Below are 21,279 nucleotides of genomic sequence, written 5' to 3'. Positions count from 1 at the left end.
ACATACATACATCTGTTCTTGCCGGTTATTCTCGGTAGAATCTACTTTCCGAACTGGTGGTACCTTTAAATTTAATTGAACAGTGTAACATGAGGATTTAAAAGTGCTTTTATGAGCCTGCTTGAATAAATAATATTTTGATTTTGATTTTGCAAAACTTAAATAATGTAATGATAAGGTAATGGTTGATGGTGACCACTGAGATGCAATACAATATCAAATTCATATAAAAAACTTTGGTCGTCATAAAAACATTGGGAATAATTAAAACAAGTGACACAAGGTTGTTGACATTTGGTTTCAATTAATGTCGAAATAATTTTCATTGTGTTAATATCAGTTAATATAAATATATGTTTAATAAATGGATATATAACTACATTAGAAATTGGAGTATGTCGTTTTCACTGCAATTCATTAATATGGATAAATAGTTTAAATTATATTTATATGTGAAGGTATGGACACAATATAATCATGTTCGAAACATTTCTTTCTGGCGTTATAAAGACCAGCGAATTCCCTTTTTAATTTAAAAATTGTTCGGTTTGAACTTTTTTTTTCTTTGTGGTATAGTTTTGCTGACGAGCATATGGGCCTCCTGTAGTCATCACCGCCCATAGACAATGGCGCTGTAAGAAAAAAATAACCATTACTTACATCGCCATTGCGCCCCGAACCTTGGGAACTAAGATGTAATGTCCCTTGTGCCTGTAGATACAGTGGCTCACTCACCCTTCAAACTGGAACACAACAACACTGAGCATTGTTGTTTGGCGGTAGAATATCTGATAAGTGGTTGGTACCTACAAAAACGGGCCTGCAACAAAAACAAAGCCCTACCACCACGGAAAACTTCAACTTATCATGTTCAAAATAAGATAAAGATATTTTTTTTCTATATAATTACTTGTAGATTTACGGAATAATGACACTTATGAGATAAAAAAGGCAAGTAAAAGAAAAAAAGCTATATCCTAGCTAGTACATATCAACTTTATTTATAAAATAGCACGTGTGAAGAGCGTAACTTGAAGTTTGTTTTTATTTTTTAATAATCAAGTTATGTCTCAGCAATTGTTTTTATTAATAATATCAATTATATTGTGTTGTACGAGTATATATAATATCATACGCACATGTACTGTGTAAAATCATTATCAGGTTTTTTATTAAATAATAAAATTTTACTGAAGATAATTTATACATTAGGAAATGGATCAAAATAAAATTAAGTGGTCGAATGATATTGTGAACATAGTATTCGAAATACTTATTTATGCAGTTACATTAATAAAAATATTATATATTTAATAAACTTGGCAATTTTGTTACTGTATCCGATTAAATAAATAAGTATAATAGATTTCAGAACGTTATTCATATTACGTTGGAATTGTCACAACTTTTTTCCCGCGTAAAATTTGAAATAAAATGATTGACACTGATTTAATGTAGGTAACTGAGTGATTTTTGACAACGTTGATTTTATTTCAACCTCAGAATTATGAGGTTGATAAAATTGAACATATAATAAAAGTTTATTTCGTGTACTGGTGTAGTTATTAATATTGATAATAGTATTTTCCGGTTTAATCTAATTTATTTTTATCTTTGCTACTTCCGAGAATTCTTTGTTTTCTATCTAGTTAATAAAAGTTTATAATTGGCTGACTGAATACTATGAGCAGCCGCCATCATTGGATTTAGAAGCATGAAATTTTGTTCATGAATTTCTTACAAAACGTAAAAAATTAACATTACAACGAAATTTTATAAATTCATCTCCTAAGAGGATTTGATAGCTTTGCAAGTTCGTATGAAAGTCAATCATTTTTGAACGTATATTTATAGAACTTGGTTTAAAAAAAAAGGTTTTTGACGTTACACCCCTAAAGAGGGTGAAATTGAGGATGAAAATTGTATGAAGGGTGAAGAATTGAAGGAGGTTTCAAAAGTCTGCTAGTTGTAAAACTACAGTTACTTAGCCTTAAAAAATGTCTTTATTAAACTGTATCCTCAACCATGCCAAGAGGCCATGAGGCTCTGAGGCCTTGTGAGAGAGATAAATAAGACCACGACCGTAATAATATTAATGACGAGGGAGTTATTTCATTTCATTGTAGCATTTTCCTCTCGTTAAATCCTCAATTGCAAGGATTACGCCAACAACTTTTTAAAGAAGTTATATTAGCTTGATTTTTAGATAAATTAATTACGAGCTTCAGAACAGAATTTCTTTTTAATGTAATCTTATTGCCTGTGCCTGCCTGTGCCTGCCTGTACCTGCGCAACATCCGGGTACGGCCATTAAAAACAGTAATATGGGGTTTTTGTCAAATAATTCTCAGCCCGAAGTCTGGGAGCTGGAAATGCTTACATTTCCGTGCTTTGGAAAGCACATCAGTTAAGCACAACAGTTGGTCCTGCGCCTGAACTCTTATTTTGAAATAGAAATTGTACTTGAGTTTGCGCATATTACCTGTGCAGTGTAATATTTGCTGTGTTGGTGATTAGACTGTGTCAGTACCGGCAATTGCCGAAATTGGTCAGGGAGACTTCAACTTTATAATAGGTATTTGTTACAAAGATAATTAATCTAAACTGAAGATATAAAGTGGATGAGAGAAAATGTCGCATTGCTAGACAAGAGTATTTCAACAGCGTTACACTAGCATGTAAAAGCGATCCCGTGACGCACACTGTAGGTCTCTATAGTGGGCGTCGTGGGCGTGGGAGGCTCCATAACTTTAGAGAGTAAGGTAATTATAAAATGGGTCTATCGTCTTCTTAAATACAATAGCTGGGATTTGGTCGGTACCGTATTCGTGACACGAGAAAAAGGCACTTACAAACTTTGACGACAGGAGATTGTTGTCAAAGTTCGACGCGAAAAGATGAGTTTTGACCAAGGGTTTCCAATTAATATCATATTTACTATTTTAATTGAGTGTCGAATATGATAGTCACATTTTTTTTTTCAATATCTGCGTTCCATAATTATCGTACATATCAATCAACCATAAAAGCCCGTATATGTTCCACATCTGGTTTTAGATCTTTCTTATTCCTCCTCGCTATGTCAATGCAGAATGTTGCAGGTAGGCGGCTGTTCGATGGCAACGCCGTATTGCCACGCTCTCCAGCTTCTAAAAGGTGGAGGTACTCTTTTAGGATGGCAATTTGCAGAGCTACAGAGTACCTCTCTGCCTACCTATATGCCTGATGGACGAGGCTGGCAAGCTTGTTGAGTGAAATGTCGCTTCTCAACTGTCGCGTTTTGGTCCCAATCTAGTTGTCCCAAATTCGGATTGCGACCGAGCCATTCGAGCAGGCGGTGGCACAGAGTGGCGTGGCGAAAGCGATAGGTCTTGAGACATCGACGACGCATTTATTATGCTGCAATGGGACACTATTAGGGGATGGCTTTTACACCATCATGTACTTGCAGGCGATCATCGGCAGCTACTTGCGCGGCACATACGCCTCATTCATGAAGCAAGAAGGTCTCAAACGTTATGAAGGGCAGGTAGATGAAATACTTGGGCCTCACCCCGGACGATCGAAGAGCAGTTCGAGTGCCCAATTGACGTAATTGAAAGGCTAGCGGGTGCCATTCAACTAATGCTGCTGCTTCTGCTGTAGACAGGACTGAGGGAGGAAGTTCGAGTCTACGGGGTACCCGTTTGTTTTGTCAGGTGTTAGACGCTGGAGGTCTAAGATTCAGAGTTCACAGCGTAGAATGAACCGTATAGTGCGGTGATATCGCATGATATTCTTCGAGGCGATAACAGTCCTCGTGTCTGTTGTCTTTGAACATTCAGGTGGATATAGACACGATACTCTATCAGCAACGTGCGCAGGTAATAAGAGCAGTGTAAGATCGGACGCGAATCGATGACGATGTATCACCATCGTGGCGCAGACCGGCGCACCGTTTAGCATACGCTGGAGTTATGTTCCAAGTGGAATGTGGAGAGGCAGATTGTGGTCCGCAAGATATAAGGGTATTGGTGTGAGATCCTCGTGATCCAGAGTGTGTGTGTGTCGTACCCTGTGGCGCAGACGACGAAGACCCTCGTCTTGGCCCACCCACAGCTTCAACGCTCGAGGTTTAAAAGATCGAGTGTGACCCCTGTGTAGGACTCTCGCGTATCCCATTTCTGATACCTCTTAAAAGGATGGCATGAAGGATGGATGGAAGCTTCACGCTTCTGTACAAACCAGCGTGGAGCGCGAAGTTAGTGGGATAAACTACGCCCCCTGAGGAGAACTCCACCTAGCCACGATCGAAGCAAAGCACTGGAAGGGTCGCAGATGACATATATTGAAGATGGCCATCGCAGTGGTGTTAGTGGGTAAGAATCCAAAATAACCTGTTTGCCCCCTGGGGGCCGGTAGCCATTGTGAAGGTTTTCACTGTTTGAAATAAAATATTTGAATAAAATATTGAAAATAATACGCGTATATGTCGAAATATTACATTCTCTCCATAAAAAAATATAATAACTCTTTATTCAGGCACATACTCGAAAATCTAAAAATAGATATAATTGTAACAATAATCTAATCTTTATTTATTTCCACGCCTGGGTTATGTATTATCGTTCTAATAATCTTCTATATTACGATATATATTGAATAATAACGAATATTAGCTAAAACAATCGTTAGGACGCAAAAATTAACATAGTGATAACAGTGGAATCATCTAGAGGTGATGTTAGAGATTTCGGTGAATGACGCACGCGTGTATTATCGTATCGACCCCTCTGGAATCATGTCGTGAACTTTGCCTTTATTTTATATATTTGACACAGATACTTTTAAGAACATTATTACGTCAGCGTAAATTTGCTCCATGATTGTTTAATTAGTAACAAATACACAAGGAAACTTAACAAAATTATTAAATCAAAATATTATATGCCTTCGAAAACACAGCAATGAAATGAAGAAGCAGTCCTTATGATTCTGTACACTTTTCTTACTAGCATAGATAATTAATCTAGAATACCTTCTATTTCTGGCACCAGAGGGCGCCGTAAGAACTTTACCGCCATTGCAACTGTCAAGAGTCATTGCATTCTTGTGATTCTTTCGAATAGCATCAAAAGATTTTTCTTAAAATAAAAAGTATTAATAATTTGTAAAAAAGAGTACTAAGTGTGTGATTTAGTGCGTTTTGGAAAACACAGCAGTGTATCTCGTTACGAAGATGGATCCGGTAGGTAGCGGTAAGGAGAACGAGCGTGCCGGTACTGTTGCTTCGGATGGACAACAAGTACCGTCGACAAGCTCTGTGTCTAGATCTTCAGGGAACAGTTCATTCTCGTCCTCGTCCGAGGATGGTACTGCATCACCCTTACCAAATAAACGATCTCGTACTACAACACGTAAGTACAGGTCGAAACAGGTTTTTACCGATCCTCGTGTTGATGTTTTAATGTCACAAATGGCGTACATTTCTAATTACTTCAGCCAATGTAGCCCTATGTATTATAATTCAACAGATCAACAGAATTATAATAAAGCTGTTCCTAGTACTAGTAATAATAACAATTTACAACAATTCCCTAATAATAATTCAGAACAATTTCTAACATTACCTAGCCAACCCGGATCAATGTCGCTTAATTGGGGTTCCCTAAATACAGATGTTGATAGAAAAAAGATTATCCCAACTAGTGATAAAGATAGATATTTAGAATTAAATAAGTTACAACAATTTGATTCTCAGGCATGGAAGGGCATTAGGTATAAGCAAGTTTTACAGAGTTGCTTAGCAACACCAGGATTCACTGGACTTCAAGTTAATGATGAGTTATGTCACTTTAATAAAAGCAAGGACTACCTTGCTTCAACTGAGTTAGTTTCAGCTGGCCTATCCAATCAGGTTTTGGAACAGCGGCAATTATTAAAAACAGGTTTACAGACTATTGTTGACTGGGCTTGTGCTAATTCTCAGAACTTAAATCCAAATAACTTATTTGATAAAATTTCTGATATTTTTGGACCTGGATCTTTATGTCATAAAAATTCAGAGACCACTATGCAAATTATATGTGGAAAGCGTTCCGAATGTATAGAGGTTAGGCGTGAACGCATTCTTAAGGAAATATGTAATGACAACCTTAGAAATACTCTAAAAAATGTCCCAACAGCTCTGACTTCTTATTCAGTAGAGAGGCTCTGCAGCCTATAATACTATAATACAGTCCCTCGGAGGGTCTCGGGTCTGGTTGAACATTCCAGCCTATTTTAAGGAGAATAGGAATCCAGAGCGGGGAGAACATTCATTTCAGAATAAAAAGGTTAGCGATAAATATAAAAATAAAAAGTTTGATAGAAAATTCAAACATTCTGTACAACAGAAGAGTCGGTCCTTTCGTCACCGTCGACCTAATACAGAAGGGTCAAACCGTCAATCTAAAGAAAATTGACTCGCTGCAAGGTTTCAGAGGAGGTTGCCTAAGATTTTCCATAGAGAAATGGGCACAACTAGGGGCAACCCAGTTTATTTTAAGGTCAATAGCAAATCACCGCTTACCTTTCAGAAAGAAGCCTCCTCTGAAATACCCTTCCAGCCATTTTTTGGAATGTCTAGCTATCAAAGTTTGCCCAGAAATTACTCAGATGATAGAAGAATTGAAGAGCAAGGGTGTACTAGAAAAACCTTCAACTATAGACCTGAGTTTCTTTTCAAAGACGTTCCTAATCAGGAAATCAGATGGTAGATTGCGCCCAATTTTCGACCTCAGGGCTCTGAACTCACATGTAACGAGACATTTCCTTCATTTAATAGCACAGGTAGATGTGATAGAATTCCTTCAAGGGGACGACTGGTTAGCCAAGATCGATATCCACCAGGCGTATTTTCATCTGTGTATCGCGGAGACTCACAGAAGATTTTTGCGAATCATTTACAAGGACGAGATCCTCCAATTGACAACATTACCTTTCGGCCTGGCCTCAGAGCCCCGTACGTTTGCAGCAGTATCAAACCGGGTGGCCGAGATCCTCAGAAATCGAGGTATACGTCTCATTGTGTATTTGGACGACTTTTTACTGGCCTGTCAGGACAGATCCAAGCTGATAGCACAGGTTGCGGAAACACTGGCAATTTTGGAGTCCTTGGGATGGTGGATAAATTACAAGAAATCCATTACCAATCCCACACAAAGGCTGGAGTACTTGAGTCTAATCTGGGACACTCAGAATCGGACATTAGCGTTACCATCTCAAAAGGTTCTAAGTATAAAAAACTGCCTGAGAAGCATGTTGCGACGAGACAGCTGCTCGTTAAGACAGCTTCAGAGGATGTTGGGCATGCTAAACTTCGCCAACCATGCGAACCCTCAGAGCCGTCTTCACTGCCGGAGGTTTTTACAGTGTTTTTTTTTTACAGCTCTTTCTAATAAAGTTTATTGGGAAAGGCCCAAAAAGAGTATTGACTCCCAGTGTGCGAAAGGACTTGCAGTGGTGGTTGGATGCAGTAGAGAACAGTTCAACTCCACTACAAAAGAGAGAAGTAACGCATTTCTTAACTACAGACGCAGCGGATGCGGGTTGGGGAGCGAGCCTAAACGATCAGTATCTGTCAGGAAGATGGGCTCCAAGCCAAAGAAGCTGGCACTCCAATATGAAGGAGATGTATGCCGTCTTTGCAGTAATCAAGTCTCAGGGTTCACGGTTACATAATGCGCACATTCTGGTACAATCGGACAACAGAACCCTGGTAGCGTATATCCGGAACCAGGGCGGAATCCGATCCATAAACCTATTAGGACTAACAACCAGGTTGCTAGAGTTGACTTATCAGCTCAATATACAGATGACAGCATTCTATTTGCCAGGAAACTTAAACGGCATTGCAGATCGCTTGTCAAGAGGAAGACCAATACCAGAGTGGTATCTGCTGCCACCGGCCACAAGGGCATTATTCGACCTTTGGGGGATTCCCGAAATAGATATCTTTGCATCAAAAGAAACCGCTGTTGTGTCAAGGTATGTGACTCTAAACTCAAGAGAAGGCTCGGCTCTTTTTTGCGACGCCTTCAACCAAAGGTGGATCTTTCAAACAGCGTGGGTATTCCCACCTCCGAGCATGATACCCAGAGTCTTGGCACACCTCAACAGCGCAGTGGGTACATACTATGTAGTAGCGCCGCAGTGGACCCATTGCTTTTGGTTCCGCGCATTAGCTTCCCCTCTGCAAATAGAGAATCTGAGAGAAGTATTGATAGACTGGACAACAGGGATCAGCCCACCTCAAGTGGACAGATTAAAGCTTCAGGCTTGGAAAATTGGGGGTGGGAGGATCAGGTAACCGAGTGGAGTACAGAGGAACGACTTTTTTTAAAGAAGAGCTGGCGTCCATCTACCATAAATACCTATAGTGCACCATTAAAGAGGTGGCTACGTTGGAGTAGATTATATAACGTGCATAGTAAGAGGCTCGAGGGTAAGGATGTAGCCAGATTTCTGGCCAGTTTGTATTTACAGGAGAAGTTTGCATACAGTACAATTTTATTACATAAGTCCGCTGTGTCAACATACTGTGCAGCAACAGTAGAGAGCTTATCAAAGAACTTCTTTATTCAACAAGTTTTAAAGGCTATTAGCCTCTTCCAACCTTATTCACCTAAATCCCCTATGTGGGATGTTAATATTCTGTTGGACTGGTTAAAAACATCTAAGATTACAAACTCTCTGTTTAAACAAAGCAGACGGACAGCATTAATCCTTTTACTTGCCTCTGGTCGAAGACTACATGACCTTACCCTTCTAGAACTCAGCGAGCAGGGGTTTGTAGAAACTGTCCATACTATTACATTCTGGCCTAGATTTGGTTCAAAAAGATACAAGTATACATAGGCAATCAGGCTGGCTTCTGATAAGGCATCAAAACCCGAAGATTTGCCCAGTTTCCCACATAAAAAAATTGATTGAGATCTCAAAGGCAAGACGGGGCCAAGATAAAAAGGTAGAATCCCTTTTTATCTCAATATCTGGAGTTGTTAGACCTGCATCTAAGACAATGATTAGGGTAAGGTCGGGATTTAAATTAGCCAAGATTGATGCCTCCCCAGGTAGCATAAGATCAGCAGTAGCTTCTCGGGGATGGCTGGACAAGAGACCAGTTCAAGAGATACTGGAGAGAGGAAATTGGAGGAGTATAAAGACTTTTTCAAGATATTACTGCAGAGATATAGATAGATCTCATGATACTCAAGCTGCAGTAGATTCGCTTTACAATAATTTTAAGACAGTTTAATTATAATACCTATTAACGTTAGTGATTTATGATTTGATCTCAAGATTAAAACTGAATTATATTTATATTTATAATTTCACACAACAGAGGCTTGTTTATTATTATTTTTGTTAACTTAATCATAAGTTTGGTTGTCATTTTATCTTTCTTTTATTATTTTATTAATATAGCAGTAGTATCTACAAGATATAGATGGCTTTGGTTCCTAACTTTTAGATACATAAGGATAATTGTTAAAATTGATTCCTCTTAATTAGAAATTAATACTATAAATGATTAAAAGTTTTAAAGTTGATTTTAATCCTGGTATTATTTTAAGAATTTGCTTTCACATTGCATTCTTGTGTTTTGTTATTTCTGATCACCAGCAGATATCAAACAGGTCTTAATTTCATTGCTGTGTTTTCGAAGGCATATAATATGACTGTTTTGCATTACAACAAAACAGGTATTATATGTTGGAGAAAACACAGCAATAATGCAAGGAGCTTGCTGATGATGAAGACTGCAATGACGCTTGACAGCTGCAATGGCAGTAAAGTTCTTACGGCGCTCTCTGGTGCCAGAAATAGAAGGTATTCTAGATTAATTATCTATGCTAGTAAGAAAAGTGTACAGAATCATAAGGACTGCTTCTTCATTTCATTACTGTGTTTTCTCCAACATATAATACCTGTTTTGTTGTAATGCAAAACAGTCATATTATTTGTTCAAGACTCACAAAATATTTTTGTAGCGTCATGTTACACAATTAAATTGAATGATAAGTTACTTATAGTAATATAATAAATATTTGTTTATATTTGGTTTTTTAAACTTTAACGTTTCTTATAAAAGTTTTTATGATAAAATATACGGATTGCATGTTTTACACTAATAAGGAAATAAAAATGCATTCCAAAATGATTACGCCCCAAGCTAATTATGCCTGCCATGTTTCTAGCTTCAGAAAGCGAACACTATATTTATCTCTTTTACTAAAATACTTCCATTATAAAATGTAGTCTTAGTGAAATAGTTATTTATATACAAATATTAACACAAGAACTCGTGCTTGTCACGTCAATAGCCAACATTTAAAGCGGGTGACATTGCAAAGCGCGGCTACTTATATAAATATACTAGCTGTTACCCACGGCTTTGCCCGCGTAGAATATGAATATATTTACAAATTAACTTAAAATGTTACGTTAATGTAATACCTCTTTGTGTATCACATTGGTGTGTATTTCAGAATTGGTAGAATATCCAGAAACGCTTAAATGCGAATCAACTCATTTATAATCAGTATCCCAAAAATAAAGTTTCATGTTTCTATCTTAAATATGACGGCCTTCTATACAAACTTTCAACCCTTATATCACCCCCGTAGGGGTAGAATATGCAGAAACACTTAAATTAGTATCTACTCCTTTTTAATCAGTATCCCAAAAATAAAGTTTCAAGTTTCTAACTTAAAAAATTCCATACGAACGTTCAACCCCTATTTCACCCATAGGGGTAGAATATCCAAAATTCCCTCCTGAGTGGGTATCATGATATGTTATTTTATAAGTAAACAGCCTAAAATATAAGTTTTATGCTTCTAGTTCTAAAAATTCTAAACATGACAATACTTTTAACAACTTACAACCTTTCATCCCCCATTTCAACCCTTTACAGCACTTTTTTCCAAATAAAAAGTAGTTTTGGCGTGAAAGCGAGACAGACAGACAGACAGAGTTACTTTCGCATTTATAATATTAGTATGGAAGTATGGATTGTTATTTCCCTCGCTAGAGAGCTCCGATAATAACCGCATCCGATCGCTAATAAATTCAAAGTGCTATAGGGAGAACCGCGGCCTCCGACGCGCTATTCATAGGCACGCTCCCGCCGCCCCGGCCGACCGCCACCACCGCAAACGCTACGTTCCGCAATTTTTAAATCTGTAATATCTTCGAAAATCTTCATCTAAATCATATGCTGTAAAGGGCCATAAAGATCAATATTAAATCAAAAATGTATTTAAGGTATTCAATTGGATAAGGATTAATGCTGTATAGGTTAAAATCGCTTCGAAAATTAGCCAATATTTGTGGTAAAAAATAAATGACAAAAAAATGTTATTGTGGGGTATCATTAACAGATAGACACATACTATCGCGGACTTTTTTGTAGACATTTTTGAGGTGTACAATTCTGTAGTACATTATTTTGATCTATCTCATAGTGTTCAGCCAGCGTTTATAATGTAAGCGCAAAAAATGTATAAATTTACGAAATCACATTAGAAACTTTTAAAATTATCAGTGTTACTTAACTATATTGTCTATGTATTATATACAAGAACCTTCCTCTCGAATCACTCTATCTAAAAAAAAACCGTATCAAAATCCGTTGCGTAGTTTTAAAGATTTAAGCATACAAAGGGACATAGGGACAGAGAAAGCGACTTTGTTTTATACTATGTAAAGACTAGAGACCCGCCCCGGCTTCGCACGGGTGAAATGCTGGTACTAAATATTCTACAGAATGTCTTACAACGTTAACAGCTTTTTGTCATTAGAGAATACAATACGCTATGTCCCTGCGTTTTAAATCTGTAATATCTTTGAAAATATTCATTTAAATTGCATGCTGTAAAGGACCTATTGATCTATATTAAAAGATCTAAGCATACACAGGAACTGACTGACTGACAACGGTAAGCGACTTTGTTTTATACATTTTTTATATATTTTGGTATAAGTTTAATGTATAAACGTTTAATAGATTCTTCAATTAAACATTACAAAAAACGGCTCCTTATTTATTTTTATTATATTTATACTACCTACCCGCCTACTTCGTTCGTGTGAAATTTTATTTACTTCTCGATATACCCAAATACACACAAAAAATAAAATTGAGTTAAGGGGAGTTCAGTTACATGCAATCGTACAGAAGTTCTATAATATAAAGATAAAAGATATTATTTTAAATCAAGTATTTTGATTATACCACAATTAAAATGTGACTTATTAAGGAAACGAGAAGAAAATGTCAAATAACATAATTTAAGTATACATATGTAACTGACATATTTCGTGTCGTCGTGAGTCAAACCAATACATTCAAGATATTTTTTAATAAATAAATTTTACGTGACCTTTATAATTTACAAAGGTTGGACGATATACCTAACACCTGTTGAAGTGATTGCTCGCTACACAGGACAATCACACGTGTTTAATTTTTATGCATATTTTACAATATTTATATTTGTTATAAAATTAATTTGGTTGGATTATTTTACGCTTAAAATTATTAAGTCGGAATTTAAATTGTTTCCTTTTTTATTTTTTTTAAATCAATTTTATAGTTGTTTTGCTATTGATAATTTTTTTGTCAAAGTATGAGATTTTTCATAGATTTTTAATTATGAAAAATTTTAACCAGGATTTTGAAAATATTAATCGAAATACACTCACACTCACTCCATCATAATTTTTTTCATGTGATATGTGGCAAACGAACAGTAGGCTCACCTGATGGAAAGTGACTACCACTGCCCATGGACATCTGCAACACCGGGAGGCTTGGAGGTGCGTTGCCGGTCTTTAAGGAAGGAGTACGCTCTTTTCTTGAAGGTTCCTAAGTCGTATCGGTTCGGAAAAACCGTCGGCGAAAGCTGGTTCCACGGTGGTTGTGCGAGGCAGAAAATGTCTTAAAAATCGCGCTGTTGTGGATTTTTGGTTGGAATGGACCTAGTGATTTATATTTTATAAAATGGAAATATTTGATTGACTTTTGGGGCCGGCTGCTCTGATAGTTTGGAATGTTTTCCAGACTCTGTGCTGCTACCGATAAACTCAATATTTTTGTAATGGCCATCGGCTTCTTAACCCAGGACTTTTAGCTAGCCCCTAAACTATATTTTATAAATCTCAGTAATAGCCTAGTGTAGACTGTCTCGGTATAGTTTATTATAGCGTTTTTACAACAGAGTTGTATCGATCCCAACCTCTAAACTGATTGTCATAAATGTTTTCATCTAGGATCTCACTAAACATTGACTGAAAAACCAACCCATCGATCAAAACGAACTAGTCAGTAAATATATTGTTACATTAAAAAATATTTTTATAATTTTTACTTTTTTTTTTAAATTTATGTAAAACGTCACAAAAGTGGCAATTCGCTAAAATCCGTGCCGTTAACCCATTTCCCACTTCCCATATATCGGTATTGCTGTCACAATACATAATTTTGGCATTTTCTTTGAATTTAAATAAGTGCAGTAAAAAGGTAACAGTGGCACCACAACTGTAGGGGCGTGACTTGGGATAGTCAGTATGTCTGTATTTGCTATATTGAAATAAGGTGTTTGAAAATCAATGCTTAATATTATTATTGTATACAAATTATTCTAAGGATTTAACAAGTACTGTTTTAATAATTATGTCCATTATATTTATGTGTTTCAAATTAACTTTACAACTTTTCACATTGCATTTGAATTTTTTATCATACTTTGATTAATTTAAATTATTCATGCAATTATAATTTAAACAGGTTTATATTGTGAAGCCAGCTCGACTTAACTTTTTATTATCAGTATTTAATATGAACAATTAATTTTTATTTGAACTTTAACTTTGAACATTTAATTTTATTTGAACTTTGATTCAAATTAATTTATTTTTTAACTTTATTCATATTACTTTGTGTTGTTCTTTAGTATTACAACTTTTAGGGTTCTGTAAATTTTTATACTGGTTCAGTCAAATTTTTTATACTGAATTTTTTTTGAAATTTATTTTAATTTTTTTTTACTATTGAGTGCTAGGGTTACATTCATAGTATATAACTTTGAATTTTTTTATAATTTTTTTTTATATTACATCATGGAAAGGCCTATAGCTTATCATTTATTTAGGAAGGATGAACTTATTTATGTAGTTGAAATAAGGGATGCTAAGCCCAAAGGTTCAGTTGAAGAGTTAAGAATTCAGATTCGAGACTGGGTGATTTCAATTCCTGCTGATGTAATTTTAGAAACATCTTTGGATCCAGCCAGTGAGTTTGAAATTATTGATTCTAAACTTGATGAAGTCTTACTTACCTTGTCATCTAAGCCTCATTTTAAAAGCTTTAACCGGTTAAGAGCACATCACCTTTTCCATCGATTTAGTAGGATTGAAGTGGATGTTAGTTTATTTTATAAAAAGGAAGAATTGAATATGAAACTTAATGAGTGTCTTTCTAAGGTTGATCATGTTTTACGCAGGCACTGGCGCTCGAGAGTATTGATAGTTTGCAGCAACTTAGGGATAAATGTAAAATTTACTTTTAAACAAGTAAAAGATTTTAGGGAACCGCCGAAGATTGATGCTGATACTTTAACTCCTGATTTAGGTTTTAAATATTCTAAATATTTTAAAGTCGAGATGGTGCGCGGTAAAAGTAAACCTGATTTGTTTTGTTTTCGTTGTAGAGTGAAGGGACATAGTTTAGGTACTTGTAAGTCTTAGGATATTGTTTGTTTTCGTTGTGGTACTAAGGGCATCACCGTTAAGTCCTGTCTTAATTGTAAGTCTGCTCATCCAAAAAACGGATAAGCCTTCCGTCAATTCGTTCCGCTAACTTTGATCCTAACGATTGGCGGAAGTATTTAAAACAGATTTCACTTTTCTTTACTCGTAGTGTAGCGACATTCGTCCTTATATATCGGTTTCTATTGTTGATGAACAGTTTTGTGGTTTATTGGATTCCGGTTCATCTATATCTATTTTAGGGTCTAATTTAGGTCAATCTTTTGTAGGTCAGGGTGTTCAGATGTTTAACACATCTGATATTTTTTATATAGCTACGGCTAATCATGCACGGTCTCGTGTTTCAGGTTATTTATTTTTACCGGTTACTCTGAAGTCTAAGACTAGAGTTATCAAATTTTATGCTGGCCCTAGTGTGATAACACCCATAATTTTTGGGGTTAATTTTTGGCGTGTGTTTGGTTTAGCACCAAACTTATTTTTTGATGTAAGCTTTGATCCTTGCGAAACGAATGTTGTTTCGGGAGTGAAATTTTTACCTCCCCTTGAGGATTTATCTTCTTCGCAAAGCGTGATTGCGAAGGAGGTGATTGTTAAGTTTGAGTAGGTTTCCTTCGAAAGGAAGGGTTTAGGTCGAACGGATGTTATAACACATTCGATCGATACGGGTGATACAACACCCATTAAACAATGTTATTATTGTCTGTCTCCCGAACGATTAAAAGAATTCAATCGTCAGCTTGACCTAATGTTAAGAGTTAAGTGCGGTGGAACGTAGTATAAGCGCTTGGAATAATCCGGTGTTGTAAATCTAATGGAGAGTTTCAATTTTGTCTTGATAGTCGCAAACTCAATGCAATTAGCAAAGGAGATGCATATCCACTTCCCTATATTTCACAGATTTTAGATCAGCTTAAGGAAGCTATGTAATTGTCATCGATTGATCTTAAGGCTGCGTTTTGGCAAATTCCTGTAGATCCAGAATCTCGAGAAAAAACTGCGTTCACTGTTCCTGGACGAGGTTTTTTTCAGTTTGCTGTTATGTGCTTTGGTTTGAAAGGTGTACCAGCTACCCAACAACGTTTGATGGATAAATTATTTGGCCCAGAGTTTGGTAATCGAGTTTTCGTCTACCTTGATGATATAATTATCGTTAGTTCTACCTTTGAGGAACATATTTCTTTACTTAATAAGGTCCTGGATCGCTTAAGTCAGCTAGTTTGACTATTAATTTGCAAAAATCTAACTTTTTAGAAGGGAACTTAAATATCTTGGCTACATAGTAGATCAAAGGGGATTACATACAGATCTCACCAAAATTAAAGCTATAGTTGAATACCCTACTCCCACTAACCGTAAAGAAGTTAAAATGTTTTTAGGCACTGCGTCATACTATGGTTCATTAAAAACTTTAGTTCAATTGCTGCCCCTTTAAATGCTTTGACGAGTACCCGTAAAGATGCTCCTGCGTTTGTCTGGTTAGAGGAAGCTGAAAAAGCTTTTGTAGAACTTAAGTCCTGTTTGGTTTCGGCTCCTGTTTTAGCATGCCCCGACTTTTCAAAACCGTTCTCTGTCCATTGCGATGCTTCTAGTTATGGTATTGCTGGAACTCTTACTCAGTTAAATGATGATGGTCAGGAACATCCCGTCGCTTTTGCTAGCCGTTCGCTTAACAAAGCTGAACGAAATTATTCCGCTACAGAACGCGAAGCCCTCGCTGTCGTTTTCGCGATTGAACACTTTCGTGCTTATATGGAGGGGGGCCCGCAATTCAAGGTCATAACTGATCATTCCAGTTTGAAGTGGTTTTTCAATTTGTCCAATCCTACCGGTCGTTTGGCACGATGGTGATATACCCTACACCAGGTTATCACCGTTCGATTTTATCATCGAACACCGTAATGGTAAAGACAACGTAGTTTCAGATGCTTTGTCACGCTCAGTTCCGGTGGTTTCTGAAATTAAATCAGAGCTAACAGATCCTTGGTTCAAGAGACTTTATACTAAGTGTAACCAATTTCCTCATTCTTGTCCTAACTTCACCGTTGAACGGAGATAAACTTTTTAAATATTCCAAAAATAAATTTGGGTTTACAAGTGAATTTGATTGCAAGGAAGTTGTACCTTTGGAGCATCGTGAATATCTGTTAAAGTGCAATCATTGTAGTGAGACCTCTCCCCACTTCGGCGTTTTTAAAACGTACACACATTTATCTCTTCGTTACTATTGGCCGAATATGTATCAGGACGTTATTAAATTTGGGAATAATTGTGATGTTTGTTCTGCTCACAAAAATCCACAGACCTCGATGCCTGGGTTAATAGGAAATGAAAAGAATTATTCCCGTCCATTTGAAACCATCAGTATAGATCTAGTTGCTATCAGTGCAGTAAAAAGGTAACAATATAAATAACTAAGCGGCAGGCAGGTAAAAGTTATCCAAATGCTTGCATATACATATGTGTGCGCTACACGTCTTCTTTCTGAAAAAGCTGGAAGAATTATACTAAGAATTTAGAATAGAATTATATAATGTTATACATTTAAAAACGATATCGGGACGAAATAAGCTAACTTCATAGGTAACTAAAAGACGATTACAAAAGTTACTATTAAATTTTAAAATATTTGCAGTAGTTGCCGAAAAAATTTATGCATGCATAAAAGATAAGATTTGGTTTATGAACTATTTAAAATAAAAATTGGCTACATCATTTTATATATTAACTTTTTCATGTCAGGTAGAAACATCATGGCTATAATACATTAAATAGCAATAGTCACAAAAATAAAGCGCATTCAGTATTCAGGTGATAAGTAAAGACAAAAAAAAATAACATGTAGGTATGGAAAATTACGGAACGTTTCGGTCACGTGATTCGTATTGACTTGCGTCATTTTATAAACTTGTCTTAAGATCTTCTTCAAGTATGGTAGAGGTCAATAACTCATTGAATAATATCAAGTAAATGATCTCTTATCATTATAATAGCCTTTTTTTCATCGATTATAAAAGATCAACTAAACGCACGCGCCACTGGCGTGTCTGATAATTTGTTTTTATAGGTATTATCATTTTAATAGACATTATCAACATTGTTTTTTTTTTAAATTTTCCCTTCATGTAACCAAATTATAGTAAATGTAATAATAGGGAACACTTAACACATTCTGTTAAAATTAAAAATAAATTGCTTTTAATAATTAATTTTGTTTTTTGCAACTCCAATCTAGTCTTACTCCAATATCTGCTAGTATTTCTATACTGTCAAGATTTTATAACTATGTACTTTAGTTCTCTAGGGGCCATTCATTTATTACGTAAGACGATTTAGTGGGGAGGGCGGTGCACCATGTCTTATGTTTTCTTACAAGGGGGTGGGAAGGAGTTTCTATAGTTCTTACGTAAGATCAAAAAAATTAAAATTATTTGAAAAAACGCTAGAAATCGCGCAATTGCTGAGGTTCGTTCGGATGCGTACCTTTAGAACCTTTGAAATTACAAATAAACATATTTTAAAAAGTTGTTACTTTGAAAAATAAACCAAACGTGTATTCATTTTCTCTTTTAGATTCTTATATAATAAATATTAAGCAGGGAGTAAGGGGTTCGGCCAGTTCTTATTTTTTCTTATATTAGAGGGGGGGGGGGGTGAAAAACTAGCGAAAATAGTCTTACGTAATACATGGATGGTCCCCTAATTTATGTAAGTAGTATTATACAACATACATAGTATATCTTAGGATTCATGTCTAAAGAATGCATATAACCTAAACACTATAAGTCTACGATAAATAAATACTGTTTAGGTATATTCAAATTGGAAACAATAAATCAAGTCTAACGATGTATTCCTTTAAAATCTCAACAAATCGCTACGACTTACAGCAGCCATCGTAACTCGTTTCTGTCACAAAACGAAGACCATCCTCCTATTCCACGGCCCACGTTGTAACGTTCTCGAGGGGTGGATATCATCATCCAGGGGACGATGAGGTGTTTTGTGATTTGTGCAACACTGTCAGAAGTCGTCATTGTTTATGTGAAATTGCAAGGTTCTTTAGATATAATTACAAATGCAATAATGGTATTTCTATCGCTTTAGCAATCATTAACAGTTCTCAATAAAGAATGGTAAAAAATATTCAGCGGCTATGAATGAGATGATCACGTTTATAGAACGTTGATGAAACCATAATCTTCGGGTTAAAGGTGGATTTAACACGAAGATTGTGGTTTCAAACCTTCTACTTTTACATGCTTAATGTATGTTTACAAGAAATCTCGAAGACACATCTTTAATAAGCAAGCAAGGTGCTCGTCAAATTAAATTCTATAATTTGACGACCACCTTATTAGCTTGCCAGTGTATCTTATATATTAAACTAGTTTTCAACTTTGTTTTAGGGGTTGGTCGTCAGCTGTTAGTCATAAAAAGGAAGCACATGCCCTTGTCTGGAGTACTAGCTTTCATTCGAAATTTCATCAATTCGGTTCAGCGGTTCGGCTGTGAAAGAGCAACAGATACACAGAGTTATTTTCGCATAAATAATATTAGTATAAATATAGACACTAAACTTTTGAATCAGTCTAACTTTCCCCTAAATTTGAGAAGGTGTCTGCCCATCAGTGGCACATTTACGGGCTTTTAAAACGGCCCAGTTAAGAGAGCATAAAGTCTTATGTGGATTATGGGTTCAAATCCAACCCTACATTAATTAAAGTAAGCTGTGATTACAATTAATATCACACAAGTCTTCGTACAGACATAAGTCGTATAATATTGTTCAAACTCTTTTATAAATATGAGACTAATGAAACAATTAAAAAAAAATACATTTCGCTAATTTAGGCAAATTATGTAATTGGTTTTTAACATTTTTAAGAGTATTTTAAAAGAATATGTTTTTCTTTTTGAACTTCAATTTATATTGTTCTGTCGTTTTAGTAACTTCCAGAAATATTTGACCATTTAAGTAATATTATCTAAGATTTTTTTTATGTCTTGAAAACAATTATATTAAAAGCATTTTTTTATCATATTATATCTTGTCGCTATAGCGCATTTTATGTCCTCATTGTTAATTTAATGTAGATATAAGTATTTAAAATACAAATACAATAAAATACAATATATACATTGTTAAAAAGAATACACTGTTATTTTACTTTTTCTTTTAAATTATTTGCTTTTCTATTTCAAGTCTTTGGAAAACATGTACAACATAAATCAATTCAGTTGAACCTTACACTTATTGAGAATAAAATCAACTAAGTTTTCCAAATCAACCGAACCATCTAACACAAGAGATATTATACAAGGGTGTTTATAAAATCCAGGTGCACTCTATATTTTCTTACTATCGTAATACAACGGACAGAAAAGCTGGAGAAAGATCAAGCGAAGGAATTCTAAGGCGCGGAAGTATACCTATCACTGCTAACCCCCTAACTCCGGAATGCTATTGATATTTACTAAAATAAATAGATGTTTAAGAACAATTGTTTAAAGAATTCGTCGCTTATCTAAATACAAATTGAGGATGTTACTATCCTATTTATCATAACGATTATTCACCGATATGTTTATATTGTTATATATTCCGATTCACTTACAAATCACTTCGTTATAATGTTCTTCATCGCGACTTTTACGCAGACAAAAAATAAAGATACTCGTATATCTTGAAATATCACTATTGTGTTACCAGCTGGCGTCATTAAATAACTAAATCGTGATTGTTATCGACAAAATGTAACCTACTTACATTTTGACGTCGTAACGTGTTTCACTTTGAAATATGATAAAGATTATTTTATATACTCGTATAGTATGATAAATATATTATATATCACGGCTGATCTTTTTTTTTTTAGTGTATCTGCTTCTTAATAATTCTCGATACACTATATTTTCACTGTACTGTCTTCGATTTCAGTATTCCTGCCATTATTTGTTCACACGGTCTTTCTTTGACGATGTTACTATTGACTCTTTCCGGTCGTGTCGGATTGCAATCTCGTTGGAATATGAGTGTGAGAGAATAAATAGTGCACCTGTGTTTTCGTATTTACTTAAAAACTATTTTCTAAATAGTTCAGTTCTCCGTTAAGAGCGGACGTCCTAAATCGGTCAAAAGGACATCGTCGTCATCATTTTCACAGAAAAGGATATTTTTAGACAACGTTGTTCTCCACAGTCTCCACAGTCAGCCTTTTAAGCCCCTCAGAAGAAAAAACTTCTTTATTCATGACGGAGATGAAGATGGAAAAGAAAAAATACTTTCTGTTTTATGTCGATAACAGATTATCAATTTGAAGCTATTGGTATTAATGTTTGGAAGTACTCATTAAATTTTTAGAATAATAAATGTATGCTCAGTTTAATACAAATTAAGTAGGTACATTGTAACGAATGGCAAACAGCCAGAGACAATTATACCTACATGTATGTATTTAAAACGTGTACATTGTCTTTGGCAAT

At 35.5% G+C, this 21,279-nt stretch overlaps 1 protein-coding gene across 1 annotated transcript in view; it reads left to right on the top strand.

The window, feature by feature from the left end:
• Nucleotides 1-17,470: 17,470 nt before the first annotated feature.
• Nucleotides 17,471-21,279, top strand: part of LOC113400949 (beta-parvin) — a 165,316-nt gene continuing 161,507 nt past the window's right edge. The window contains exon 1 of the mRNA XM_064220332.1: nt 17,471-17,481. The gene's annotated coding sequence lies outside the window, so the exon portion shown is untranslated. The remainder of the gene's footprint in view (nt 17,482-21,279) is intronic.

Source organism: Vanessa tameamea, chromosome Z (genome assembly GCF_037043105.1).
Source record: "Vanessa tameamea isolate UH-Manoa-2023 chromosome Z, ilVanTame1 primary haplotype, whole genome shotgun sequence".
In the NCBI taxonomy this organism is placed as follows: domain Eukaryota; kingdom Metazoa; phylum Arthropoda; class Insecta; order Lepidoptera; family Nymphalidae; genus Vanessa; species Vanessa tameamea.
The sequence above is the reverse complement of the archived record's forward strand: the minus strand, read 5'-3'. Positions and strand labels throughout refer to the sequence as shown.